Below are 13,722 nucleotides of genomic sequence, written 5' to 3'. Positions count from 1 at the left end.
GAAATGCTTTGAATTGCCTCATTTGTTTTATTATACCAAACGTGCTGTCTGTACCAGAGTTTGGCAATGTTGTGGTGTTTAGGGAACAGATTAAGGCAAGGAACTGATTTGTGAGCCAATGGCCTGCTCTGGAAAATTGTCTAAAAGCCCTCATCAACATTGGGCAGTAGTGTGTGTAGTGGTTAGGGCTCTGGACTCTTTAGTGGAAGGTAGTGGGTTCAATACCCAGGTGGGGGACGCTGCTGTTGTACCCTTGAGCTTGGTACTTTACCAAGATTGCTCCAGTAAATACCCAGCTGTATAAATGGGTAACATTTTTTTTTAAATAATGTAATATATTGTTACAATTGTTACCCCTGGATAAGGGTGTCTGATATGAAATTGAATAAGAATAATAACATCAGTGCAACAAAGTGTCACAGCGTGGAGTGAAATGACACTCCAATGAACTAGTCTGCCATTCCTATTGATGGGCTTGCCCACCCTCTTAGATAAACAACAAAATAAAAAGGCAGCTACATTTTCCTGCAGATTTCAAGTCATTACATATCCAGCATGGGCCTGGGCTGCTAATGCAAACCCTTTTCCTTTCATTCAATTTTATTTTTTAAATGGCCTTCTCCTCCACTTTAGTAAATCCACTTAATTGGTTTTGTCTTCTTCAGATGTTCAATACCAATCCTTATGACGGGAAAAAAATAAAAATAAACCAACAGGAAAAAGGGACATGACTAATATGTACTGGAGCAACAGATATCAGGAACTTAGTCATAAAAAATCAATCAGTGTGCAGTTTTAAAACCAAATGACTTAACAGTTTTCTCTTTACAAGCCTGCTGGTCTTAACCAGGTAGTGTGGGAGTCAGAGAGTCAGAGAGCTGTAGATTGTAGCCAGATTACTGGATTGCAATTCCTGAATGGTTAGTAACTTTCCAAAGTTCTTGTTCTTTATTCATTTAATAATATGTTTTTCTCTCAGTTTTTCATACAGCTCAATTTATTTATTTATTTGTTACTTTTTTCCCTTCAAGTGACGGGAAAGACAGGTTGACATCCCGAGTCTGTCAAGTGCAGTTGTGTCTTACAATGCCCCTGTCCTGTTTTTGAATTGTCTGAAGGTCCTTTTCTCTTTAGATGCAATTTGTAACCTATCAGCACATAAGCCAGAGCTGATGGCCTGGTAAATGCACTTGACAAATTGTACTACAGAGGAAACTGGAAGGGCAAGAAAAAATAACCTTTTCCATTCAGATGTATAAGACAAGAAGTTAACAATTATCAGCTGTTGGAATGGATCTTCGTAGAGGGGAATTATTCTCCGAAGTCAGTAGACCACAACCTTGGTTCTGAAGAGCTCCCAGTTCAGCAGGTTTCATAAGTTACCTATAGAATCATCAATTTACAAAGAAATGGATTGACCTTTTCAATCAACTTTTCAGCTTCCCCTTTGCTGAAGTGACTTGTTTAATGAATCAATTAAAAGCATGCCTGCCCAGTCTTTACTAATTGGTGATTGGTGAAAATAACTGGATTGGAGTTTCCAGGACCAGGGCTGGACCTCCCAGCATTAGATAGAGGACCAGCACAGCTCTCAGTGACAACACCATGGTATTCAGACAGCCATGGTTGTACAACAGGCAAAGGGAGCCCTGGCCAAATTGGGAACCTTTTTGGACTTTGGTCAGTTTTGCACTACTCCCATACAATCTCAGCCACAGTCGATGCCTGTACACTTGCAGTTAAAACCTGTCTCCATTGAGTCACTCAGGATATCTGGGTTTTTTAATATGAACCATTGTGAAGGACTACAAATAAACAAGTACGTACAAAAAACATTTTTTTTTCTTTACAAATGTTTTAATTGATTTTGTGGAAAGGAACAAAACTTTGCCAAGCTTGAAAGCATTTCCAACTGAAAGACGAGTGGTGGTACAAAATCTTATTAAAGCCTCATAGTGTTCTCAAGGACTCTATCCATCTTAAAGGAGAGTTTCCTCAGCAGAATCCGGTTAAGCAGCTGGTAATTTCAAGGTTGTGAGAGTATGATCAATAATAGGGAACGCAGAGGAAAGAGCCAAGGCACTGGATGGGGGAAAAGGAGCCTGTATGAGTGATTTATTTTACAAAGATGCATCTAGGTCTTTTGCAGCCCTCAGCCATCTCTCGCAGCACACTTACTTTCCTGCGCCTCAAGGACGAGCTCCACAAAAACGACGCAAAGACCAGGGTTCACATAATGAACCTTAATCATCTCTAAGGCTTCATATTTGATCTCCTGTTCAGCTTTTCCCCACACAAATCAAATAAAAGAAACGTTTGCGGTCATCATATTTGTTCAATACAGGAAGGGGCCACAGTAAGATCCTCTTAGATACTTTTCCAAGACTTTTCTTTAGTTATTATTATTATGTCCTGTTTAGCAAGGGCCGGGTTTGTAGAGAACTCTAGGATTCTGAAAGGAAGGGTGCTGTGTCAAACCTGTCCCCGGCTTTGAGTATGGCTGACTCTGTTTCTGTCTTTCTTCATTGTGTTGTCTGATTGTGTTATGGACGCAGAACTCATGTTGTGCTCAGAGGAAAACTGTGACATGAAGGCGTTTTGTGTAATTAGAACAAGAGGATGGGGGAAAGACAGACTTATTTATTTATGTATTTGTTTATTTATTTTCCCCATCAAAGCAATTCATACAATCTTATTCCTTTGAGATGTCTGCCTCCCACTTTCTGATGTAAATTGTCCTCCAGTTACACTTTTTTTTGTTTTTTTTTAATTAATTTATTAATTTATTGCTAACAAAGCACAAACATTCGGGAGCAGAACAAAATGTCTTGTGCAGTTTGGTTTTTGTAAAAGTGTTAGAGTTCAGGAAAAAACGCATCAGCGCTTCTCTTCAAAGATGCGTTTTTTAATTAAAGAGACTGTGTGAGTCTTGGGGCGTCGCATCTCGCTGGAGTTGAAACGCAAGCGCTGGGAGTGAGTCAGCAAAATTGAACAATTTGATTGAATACACAAAATAGCAGACGGAGCTTAGAAGATACCAGGATATTGAAAATTAATTGAGGGAACTCTTCCTAGAATGTTGCATTGTTCAGCTATTCATAAAGCACATCGGCACCCAATAACAAGGCCCATGCATAACTGCAAATAGTTTGGTACTTTTCAGAAACTTGAACAAGGACAGTGCTGTAATAAATATAGAAATTGTGTTTGAAACCACGTCTTCCTGCAATACAGCTGTGTTTCTCTGCAATCTCATTTATCTCTGTACTGGGGGTGAGAGGGGCAGTTGGGAACCCAAATGTCACCGTACAACTTCCTTACAGTGGACAGTGCAGATCTCTCCTTATCACAGATATACTGTGTACGTGTAACCTTCTGTGCAGGACATACATCACACACCTGCCATAAAGCAAAGCCCCTTGGATTACTATTACAAGGATCTGCACTGTCCCACTGTACAGGAACAAAGGACCAGCTGAGCGTCGGTGTGCCTTTGTTCTTTACAATTTACATTAATTCATATTCCTTCAAAGAAGAAAGTGGCTCACGTGAATCTGCATCATACTTTTAAAAAGGTAACTGATCACCTTTGAAACGATGGATAATTACAATTGAAACTATGGACAAATGAAAGTATGGGACAGAATTTCACTGTTATGCGGGAGAGGGAGGGCAGGAAACTGTCTAAAATAAATGTCTGGAACAATATATCTATATTGTTATGTTGTTCTAGCATGGAAAGCCCCAAGGACATATACAAATAACTTAATATATGGACAGATGTAAACAACAGGTTACCAAGGAAGACTTTGCAAATGGATTGATCCCAGAAAGCAATAGTGTGAGGACTCAGATGGTAGCCTTCAATGACGTTATTTCATTTATTACAGAACAGAGACGAGGGGAAACAGTCATAGGAGATCAGAGTTGCTGCTCACGTTTTGAAGCACTCCATACATGTTTCTCGGAGCCTGCTGAGCATATCCACATGCACAGCTACAGTTTCTGCCCATATACCAACAGATGAACGGCCTACAATATTACTGTGTCTGACAGACCGGATTCTACAGCAGAGGCCCTGTCTGTGGCCATTACACGAGTCAATTTTGAATCAGTCATGCCTGTTGGGAGCATACAGCACTTTCCTTATTCAACGTTTTGTAGCACAGTCATGCAACATGCTCAGGAAACTCAGTGCAGCAGCCCTGAACCAGGCAAGGCCTGAGCATTGGGTTATAACCTGTATCAGTGCAGCCCATTCATATCCCTGGGCTTCAGTCATTAAAAACAGCTTGTGGTAGAGTGGCAAGCCACACCAGAGGAAAACATGAAAGTGGCCCCAGATTAATCATTGATGTTAAAGGTACAGGACCACGGCAGCTGCGATAAAGACACTTCATTCATTTATTTATCTCCTGTTTGTTTCGCCAGGCAGACGTTTCCCACAGAAACCGGGGCTGTTGAATTATTGATGCCCTCATTAAGAATTATGATCAGCCAGCGCTTTACAGGGACTTTGAAGAAAATCAAACGTTGTTTTGTTATTATTATTATTATTATTATTATTATTATTATTATTATTATTATTATTATTATTTATTTCTGAGCAGATTTCCTTGTCCAGGGCGACTTACAAAATATAAGAGCAATACAAAGTGTAATAATACTGTACATTTTACAAATTCAGAATTTACACAAGTGTATACAAGATATACAGTAAACAGTATATAAGGTCTTACATCTCGTTTGTTTTTGGTTTCGTTTAACTTTTGTTTGTCGTTGCTAGTACTACCCGTGACCAAATTTGATTCTATGAAACCAGTGAGCTTTACAGTAAATAATGGAAAGCATTACAATTGTAATATTTGCATTTTTTTCTTTTCTTTCCTGTGTTCAGTGCTGATGCCTGTTTTCTCATTATCCATTTCCTGGGTACCTATTCATGGATTTAAGAAGACGGTTTATTCTATATAGGCTGACTTAAATAAGAGGCTGGAATCTCTCCCAAGCTCCAGTACTGTGAAACAGTCTTATGCATGTATAAAATGAATCAATGCAGCTGTAAAATACAAGAAACTGGACGTCTCTGGAGATCTCTGCAAGCTTGGAGAATTGCTAGATTTATTTTTTCCTGAAGAGCCTGCTCCTTTCGTGTGCAGGTGTGAGTGCATGCTTCAGAACATGAGCCAAGAGCAACAATACATGTGTTGAGGTGTGCTTCTCATATATAACATATTTTTATATATATATTTATATATGCACTACTCATAATAGAGATCCTGTGCAGACTGCTCTCCTTCTGCTTCCCAAGGAGAATCAAATTATCAGACCCAATAGAAGTGTGAGATTCTAATAAAGGCTGTTCAGGTTTAAACTACATTTTGCGTCACGGTTTCCTGCTTCATTTCGGTGTAGGTTTCACAGCTTGACACAGGATAGGTGATGGTCAAAAATAATACAAAATACACAATCAGTTAATAACTGTTAACTGGCTGTCCCTCTCTGGTGGTTTTCGAGTGATGACAGAAAGCAAACAGTATCGCTGATTATTTATAAAGCACAATCTCAACACAAAATAAAATTAATGATCAATTACTGTTATATTAATTACTATGAAATAAAAAATAAAAAAAAACACTGTCCAGTAATTGAGCTTTTTCAATTATTATTATGCAGTCCCATCTGTTAATCTGGGTCAGGGAATTTGAAACACTCATTCAGAGAACTGTTTTTATTTTATTTCCTAATGTACTTAAAAAAGTTAAAATAATACCTTTTAGATTGTCACTTTAGGTCAAGTTCAGAGTCAAATTAACAAAGAGCAGGAAGTGGGTTTGTAATATGAAACTGCTGCTTATTTCCAGTAGGCCCCAGTGCGGCCTCATTATATTTCCAGTGGGAAGATTTGGACAGAAAGTATGTCCGTTTCCTCTATATTTAATTAACCTGGACAGCTTCTGCTTCATTTGCAGGGTCCCCAGGCAGTTTTTGCGTAGGAAAAAACAAGTGAAATTGGCTTCATGTTTTTTTTTTTTCTGTGGTGTTTGTTACTATGGATAAAAACAAGAAAAGAAAGAATGAAAGAACTGTAAAAATAGGTGTGATTTGTAATCCTGAGGAAGTATGGAATCAGTAGGAGTTTTCAGGCTGCTGTGTGAAGTAAATTGCAATGATGTATTCACCCAGGGAAGTCTAAGTTATGAAGGCACGGATTCTCTGCCAAAACCAGTTTCCAGTGTTCATAATAAACTCATTTTGTGTAACTCGGTAACAAAAGATCAGCTTCACCCATAGTCAGTATGGAGGTACAGACAGACAGACAGATAGATAGACAGATGTACATTAAAAGTAAATTGTGTTTAAATTCATTTTTAACCCTACTTATTTAGGTACAAACCTTTTTGTTTGTTTATTAAATAATAATACAAGGAGTGAATCAGAAATACACAGGCAGGAGTGGGTTTTGTTTGCATATCTCTTGTATTTATTTATTTTTTATTAAAGCCTGCAGTGGATTACATGGTCTTTGTGGGTGATTACAGAAATCCCATCACACCCAGAGGTCACTGCCATGAGTTCAGCTAAAATAAAACCAAATTACACAAAACAAAAACACTTTTTAATTGAGGTCTGCATTTGGCATATGTATGACCTGCAGAAAAGACAGTTACATTTATTTTGGAATGGGTTCTTAATTATAATTTTATAATATCTCCCCCCTGCCCCCCCCAAAAAAAAGTACTAAAGAATTACAGTAAAATCAGTTTATACAAGCTTGATTCCAAATATAGAAGGAGATATTTAATCTATAAAGCTGCTTAAAAGTCCTCCAGGATTAATTAAATGGATGCCTTGTGGGCATGATACATATATGTATTATTATTATATATAATATTAATAAATGATTGTGGTTGTGGCTGCTGCTGTTGTTGTTGTCACTCACAATCTCGGACTGTTCCTGTATTAATCAGAAGGAAAATTATTATTGAACTTCTGTATATAGTTTATACCATGTAAATAGCCCTTAAACACTATCAGATCAGGCAATCAGTAGTAGATCACAAGCTGCTGTCACATGCATTTCCTTTGTGATGTTTTTTGTTTTGATTCACCAGAGTCAAGAATAATACCCCTTTTCCACTGGCATATCCAACCCAACCTGGAACCAGGCTGGCACTGTACGGTACATTATCCACTTGCAATTTTTTTTGTTGAGCCGACCTTGAACCTGGCCATGAAGGAGGACCAGTTAACTGATCTCGTCAACACATAGCATCAGTCTCAGCACTCAACGAGAAGAAGACAATAATGGCGTTTGTATGTGTTGTGGATAAGAGAACTGAAGCCTGGTCTGTTGATGAAGTACAGGCACTTGTTTCAATTTGGTAGATTCTAGTGTTAAAGAAGAGCTGGAGTCGTCGATAAGAAATTAGAAAGTGTAGTTGGTTTTTACTTCCATTTAGCAAAAAATTTAAGTGATGAGAACAAGCACACTCTCAAGATCCCCCATTGTTAACATCTGAAAAACCATGGGTCCACAGTGTGTGACATCATTGACCTCAGATCGGGTAGTTAGTGGAAAAACACCCGGCACGCACCTGCCCGGCTCAGCTAGGTTCCGGCTTGGTTCAAGGTTGGGTCGGATGAGCCAGTGGAAAAGCGGCATTAGATTCTTCAGCACTGGAGATCCACTGTCCTGCTCCCCTTCATAAGTTGTTGAATACCTGTACCAAATGGAAATCTGTGACAGCTGGGTTTATCAGCTGACAATTCATATATTCACAACACAAATCACAGGAGTTTGAGGCTCTCCAGGGCCAGGCTTGGCTTAAGAAGGAACAGCTGCTGCTGGTATGTTCAAGTGTGCAGTGCTCCACTTCTCTCTGAAATCAATACTCATAACATCTGTACTGTACAGCTACATAACCACGAGCGTGTGTGAGTCTCTGTATGTATATTTTTACACCTCCTAAGGACCCTTGGATCATGACAAAGAACAATGCCGAAAAGCTTAAAACCATATGGCTTAGCACAATTATTGTCGCCAATAGATTTATATGAGTACTTTAGAATTCCCCAGCTAGAAACTGTGACATCCTCTCTCTCACGCTTCCATCCCTGAAGTGGATAAACACAGCTAATTCCCCACCGCATCTTCTCTATACCGCTTTCTCCCTCACAAACTGAGTCACAATAATCCAGTGCTGGCAGCTGACAGACACGGACGGAGACTTGTTGCCGTGTTGCTTTTAAACCCGTCATGCTGCTCAAGGAAGAGGCACAATGCACATCTTCACGGGAAAGGCTCAGTAGTACACAAGGGCTTTTCATGCTCTGCTTGAGTCAGAGTCATCTGTACTACGATCTCCCCCCGCCCCTGGCTCCACTACAGCCCAATTTACTGTCACCGATTGCCAGACCAGTCTGCTGACAGTAAGGATGTTGCTGCTGCAGGAAGTCCAAACATTTCAGCAATTGACCTGGCCTTTAAAGTGCACTTAAGCTGTTAAGTAGCGGCCTAATCTGTGTTATCCCTATACTTATGAACATTTTTATATAAAACACGGACGAAGAGAGAAGAGAGATTGAGAGATTGCTATACAGATGTTACAAATAGTACCACGGCAAGAGATCAAATACAAAAGGGTGTTAGGGTGTATTACAGACACCGCTCCATCCTTTTCAAAGATCATAGTAGTGGGCCCTGATCTACTTCTCTCAGAATAAAGTGATTGAATGCACGCTCAAGTTTCTACACTCAAACTACGTCTAAGTTCCTGAGGTTGGAGCAATAATTAATTTATTTTACTTAGGGGTGAGCGTGGCAATTGTGTGGGAGAGCAGGTGATTAGGGTCGTAACTGTACTTAGCCCGTCCCCAGGTGGTACCACCGTGTGAAACTTCTGACCCTCTCTTTGATAATATCAGGCTATTTTTAGTTCTCCTTATCAAGAGTTATTTCACATCTTCCTGCTTGATTCCTTCGTTATATCTGTCTTTCTCTTCTATCCTCCTAACTACCACAAGAAAAGATCAGAGGTTCACTTATATGGAGACATAATTATAGTCTGCTATTATAAAACAGGACAATTAAACAAATCAGTGCACTGTAGACTTAAGACAAAGTCGACTTCCCATCTTCCCTGACTTTTGAACTCTTACATACCGAGATTGACAACAATACAACAATCCCTGTACTAAAAGCCCAATGGAAGGCAATATTTAACCACAATGGTTAGCTTACAATAACATCACAGCTCTGTCTGCGGTCTCTCTGTACTGGCTGCTCTCCTTTAACTGCTCGTTGAGGGAGCACTGACAGTTCACGGGCTGTGCCGAAGGTTGATGCAATCCAGCCTGGAAACCATCCAAAGCACAATGCAAATATGTGGCCTTCCCAGACGAGGATGAATCTTAGAGCTGAACGTAGACAGTGACGTGCCCCAAGGTCAGATAACACTGAAACAAAGAACCTGTGACTTGCAGTTTTGCTCACTTGAATCTGGGTTTCATTGCCAAGTGTGTTTGTGTTCCTGAGGAGAGGGCCCGAGAAGGTGGGCGAAGCACAGAGAACCGATTCAGAAATGCCTGCCTCTCACAGATTGTCCTTCAGTTATATTTAGCCCTTTGCATGAAAAAACTCGCTCGCTTGTTCTGTGATATGCATTGCCTTGTCTTTGCTTTTGCAGTTTTGTATAATTTTCTTGGCAATACGCATGCCAGCCTGTTAACTTACAGACCTTTACAATGCCAGTTATTTCCAGAAACTTTTTTCAAGGTTATGTGTTGTATACAATGCAGCTAGGAGGAAGGAATGAATGGAGAGCTAATGTTGTGACCTTTTGTAAAACCTAACTGAGTGAACAGTTTCATTCATGACTATAATTATACAATAGTGGCCCACACAATTATCATTTGATACATTCTAGTTAGTCAAGGCTGTAGAGAGAGAACATAAACTCCCCACATATCCAGAACCCTGCAGTCTGATGTGAGGTAACTAGCAGGCAGTTTCTACACAAGGTGTGAAGGGAAAAGAGTGTAGTTGAAAAAGTATCACATGTTATTTTACAGTATGTGTATGTGACTCAATTAGTCATGCCATTCTGTCTTGAGTCTGTTTACAATATCAGGAAATGGACAAAATGGATACCAGTGTGACAGTATAAAATAATTACATCCATAGCTGCATAGAGCATGTTCATACATTGTCTGCCATATGGTCAGGTGAGCTTCTGAAGAGGGGTGCTGGTACAGAGCTGCATTTTACTACATTTCCCCACTTGGTTATTGTACCTAATCACTGGGTAATATCTACAGGAACTGCACACATTATAGAGGCGTCCATGGCTGGACTTAGGCCTAAAAGAAACAAGAGATGTCCTTTATTTACTAGCTTCACTTCACTAGCTTCACTGTTATCAGGTGTTTGATGTTTGACCCCGTCCCACACTCTGATGCACAAACATGATCATCTCACTTGGTGGCCCAAAGAGAGCGGGATCAATCGGCTTCTCCTCTGTGTTGTTGTCGAATTATAGGTTTGTCACAATCTGGAGGGGTGTTTTTTTTCTTTCGCTTTTCTTTTTACAGCAGCACACAGATGTGGCTGTCAAGGCACCGGTCTTAACTTAATTAAATCTATTGCCTTTTTACATGATTTATATTGGTGGGTGGCATGAATCCAAAAACCTGTACTGATGATATATATGGAGCAGCGAAGTGGAGAGACTGGTTAAATGTTACCTTTCAGAAGAGGGCGTTTCAAAGGGGTCTGTGATGAGACGCCCAGCCTTTGTAGACCCTGCACTGGCAATGCAGGGCTGACCTTAGGACAGAGAAAGGGAGAAGTGTCTCTGTCACTCTAGCTTTTACCACAACCCAGTCCTGACCCTATACCCAGAACTATTTATACTGCTTCTAACCCTGAACCCCTTCCTGAAACACTAACCCCCTACCTCTACTGGTAACCTTTACTGTTAAACAGCCCTAAATATAGTCCACACATAAAATTAAGCCTAGCTCAGCGGCTTGCCTAATCGTAGCACAAGTCTAAACCAACCCAGACCATCAACTGAACCTTATGCTACCTCACTTTCTCATCACAAAAACCCAGGCTTGGAAATAGTCATCATTTAGAAGCACACTCAGGAATGATGGTTTCATGTACAAAATTCAACAGTATGAGTTTCTAAATGTACAAAACTGTACACAACAGACTAAGCCTGTATTCTGAAAATGTTTGCGTCTTGGTAAATGTACACAAGTGTACAATATCATTTCTTAGACATCTGCTCAACAGATGGTAAAATTGTAATTAGGATTAGGATTCTATTTTTCTTTGTAATAATAATATTTATATTATGTTGTTTTCTCTCCAGAATTTCTGAAATAAAAGAGTGTTTAGTGTTACTTTGTTATGTATTTCCCTCTGTTTCTGCACATAATTAATATCCAGAGACCTTGTTGCCTGTCTTGCTATTGTCTTAAGTTTGCAAGAAGACTTGGTGTCTAAATGTATTAGTCATTTTCCTCTCATCCCATCCCACGCACACACACACTGCTTCAGACTGCGCTTCTGGAATATTAGCAGGAAGATTAAGAGATTATAACGTGGGTGTATGGCTGTGTGGGCGACCGATCTCCAAGCAGGCCGGTCAGGTGTCTGGAGTGCTGGCGTGGTTTAGCCACGGCTCTGCCACAGAAGCACTTTATTGAGCAACTGCTTCAGTTCCAGCAAAGTTTGGGATGTCCTCCTGTCTTCAGGCTGTCTACAAAGGTGATGAAAAGATATGTCCTGTGTCCAGATTCAGGCTGTCTACAAAGGTGATGAAAAGATATGTCCTGTGTCCACTGCAGGGTCTAGGGGGTTGAGGCTCACGGCCAAAGACAGGAAAGGCATTTAAATGTTATGAGTTTATTCCCATCCCCACTTGGCCCTGCAACTGAATTGAGATAAACTTCCAGTCATTCACAGAAAGGAAGCCAATATTAAATCTGTAACAAACATTTACTCAGGTCAATGGCGCCATCCAGAGTTTGAAAAGTGATAAACAGGTGATTTATATGATACCTTTAGTAAGTTTCGTTTAGATTGGTTTCCTTTGGCTTCATACTTACATCCAGTAAAACGTGAACCTTTATGTGTGCCGGGTCTTCTAGTTTTGGTAGAGAAGAGAGGGAGAGATAACACAAACAGCAATATAATACTGATACAATTACAAATAGAAAGCAGTCTGTTTTTTGCTCTCCTGTTAATCTGTTAGACTGTGCAGTCTGTTAATAATCACTCTATTAATCTTATCATTTATTTATTAGTAGATGCCCTTGTCCAGGTGAAGTCAAAGTTGTTGTTTTTTTTGTTTGTTTTTTACTGTATGAACGTTCAGACCTGCTCATTGAAATATTTAGACATGCATGAGGTGAAAAAGACGCAGTGCCCATTTGTGCCATCACTGTGATTTCACTCCCACCTGCTGCCCTGATCATAAAATGCAGGTGCTCCCACGACAAGCGGTCGCCATTCATTAACAAAATGAATACTAAAGATGAACAGCTGGTGCTAATTATTACAGCGTGTTTAAATATCGTTGAAAGAGAAATACAACATGTATGAAGAGAAGCGTTCAATATTATTTATGTCAAAAAAATTGGTCACTGTCCAGGCACATAATATGACTAGTACCAACAGAGGGCTCTATTGTGTCATTAATGGGCGCTGTGTCTATAGGTGGCTGTGCATTAGCAATACAGTGGTGGGGGGCTATTCACGTCTAAGTTACATTACCTATTGAAACACGGTGCTCTGTGGTGCGTACAGCGATGCAGACAGGGCCCCCGCAATGTATTTCTATGGAAACACTTGCGCATTCCCAAACTGAAAGATGTATCAAAGGGCCGTGGGACTGCGTGTGAATCACAACCTAGTGCTACAATCTATGCACAGAAATTCATGAAAAATAACTACAGAATAAATAAAACAATACAGCTCTCCTGAGATGGAACATGGCATTCTTACTCGCATGCAGGACACGTCACAATACTGAAAATAAATCAAAGCTAATAATGCTGACTTTTTTTCCCCTGCTGGAACAGTATTCAAATTGTGTTCAAGAAAGCGCTTTCCTTATCAATACTGCAAACCACAAATTGTAGCCTATAGCCTAGAAATCATTACAAACTCAATTAAAAACTCATACTTCTCTGGGAAACGGTCCAGTTCCAAACTTTATTAATACAGATACCTGTGTGCATTGTATCCGTGAAGTATCACACATGTAATTTACTACTTTACTATGTTCTGGCCTCATTATGCAGAGCAGATTTCCGCAGTTCTGCGCAGATCTATAGCATCCCGCGCAGACCCGCGCAGAACTGCGGACGTTTGTGCTACAACAACGTGACCTTTCATTACTGCCAGAGGTTGTGCGCCAATATAGAAATAAAGGACGGCATGGGGAGATCTTTCTGCCTGAGCTTAGTGCCTACAGACTGCAACCTCAGGGAAATAAATAAAGTCCCTGAACCATAGTATAGCGAGCAGTGATCAAACATTGTGTGCATTAATTGATTCATCAGCTGAGTTAAACTCGCAGTTAGCACCTATGGTGTGCAAGACATAATATAAATGATACAGAAAGTGCAGACAACACAAAGGAGCATGGAAAGATGACTGCTTGGAATAACAAGAAGAGCAAAAAAGGTCTGAATCACTGAATGAGT

The sequence above is a fragment of the Amia ocellicauda genome, chromosome 17 (genome assembly GCF_036373705.1).
Source record: "Amia ocellicauda isolate fAmiCal2 chromosome 17, fAmiCal2.hap1, whole genome shotgun sequence".
NCBI classification, from domain to species: domain Eukaryota; kingdom Metazoa; phylum Chordata; class Actinopteri; order Amiiformes; family Amiidae; genus Amia; species Amia ocellicauda.
Note: the sequence above shows the minus strand (reverse complement) of the source record.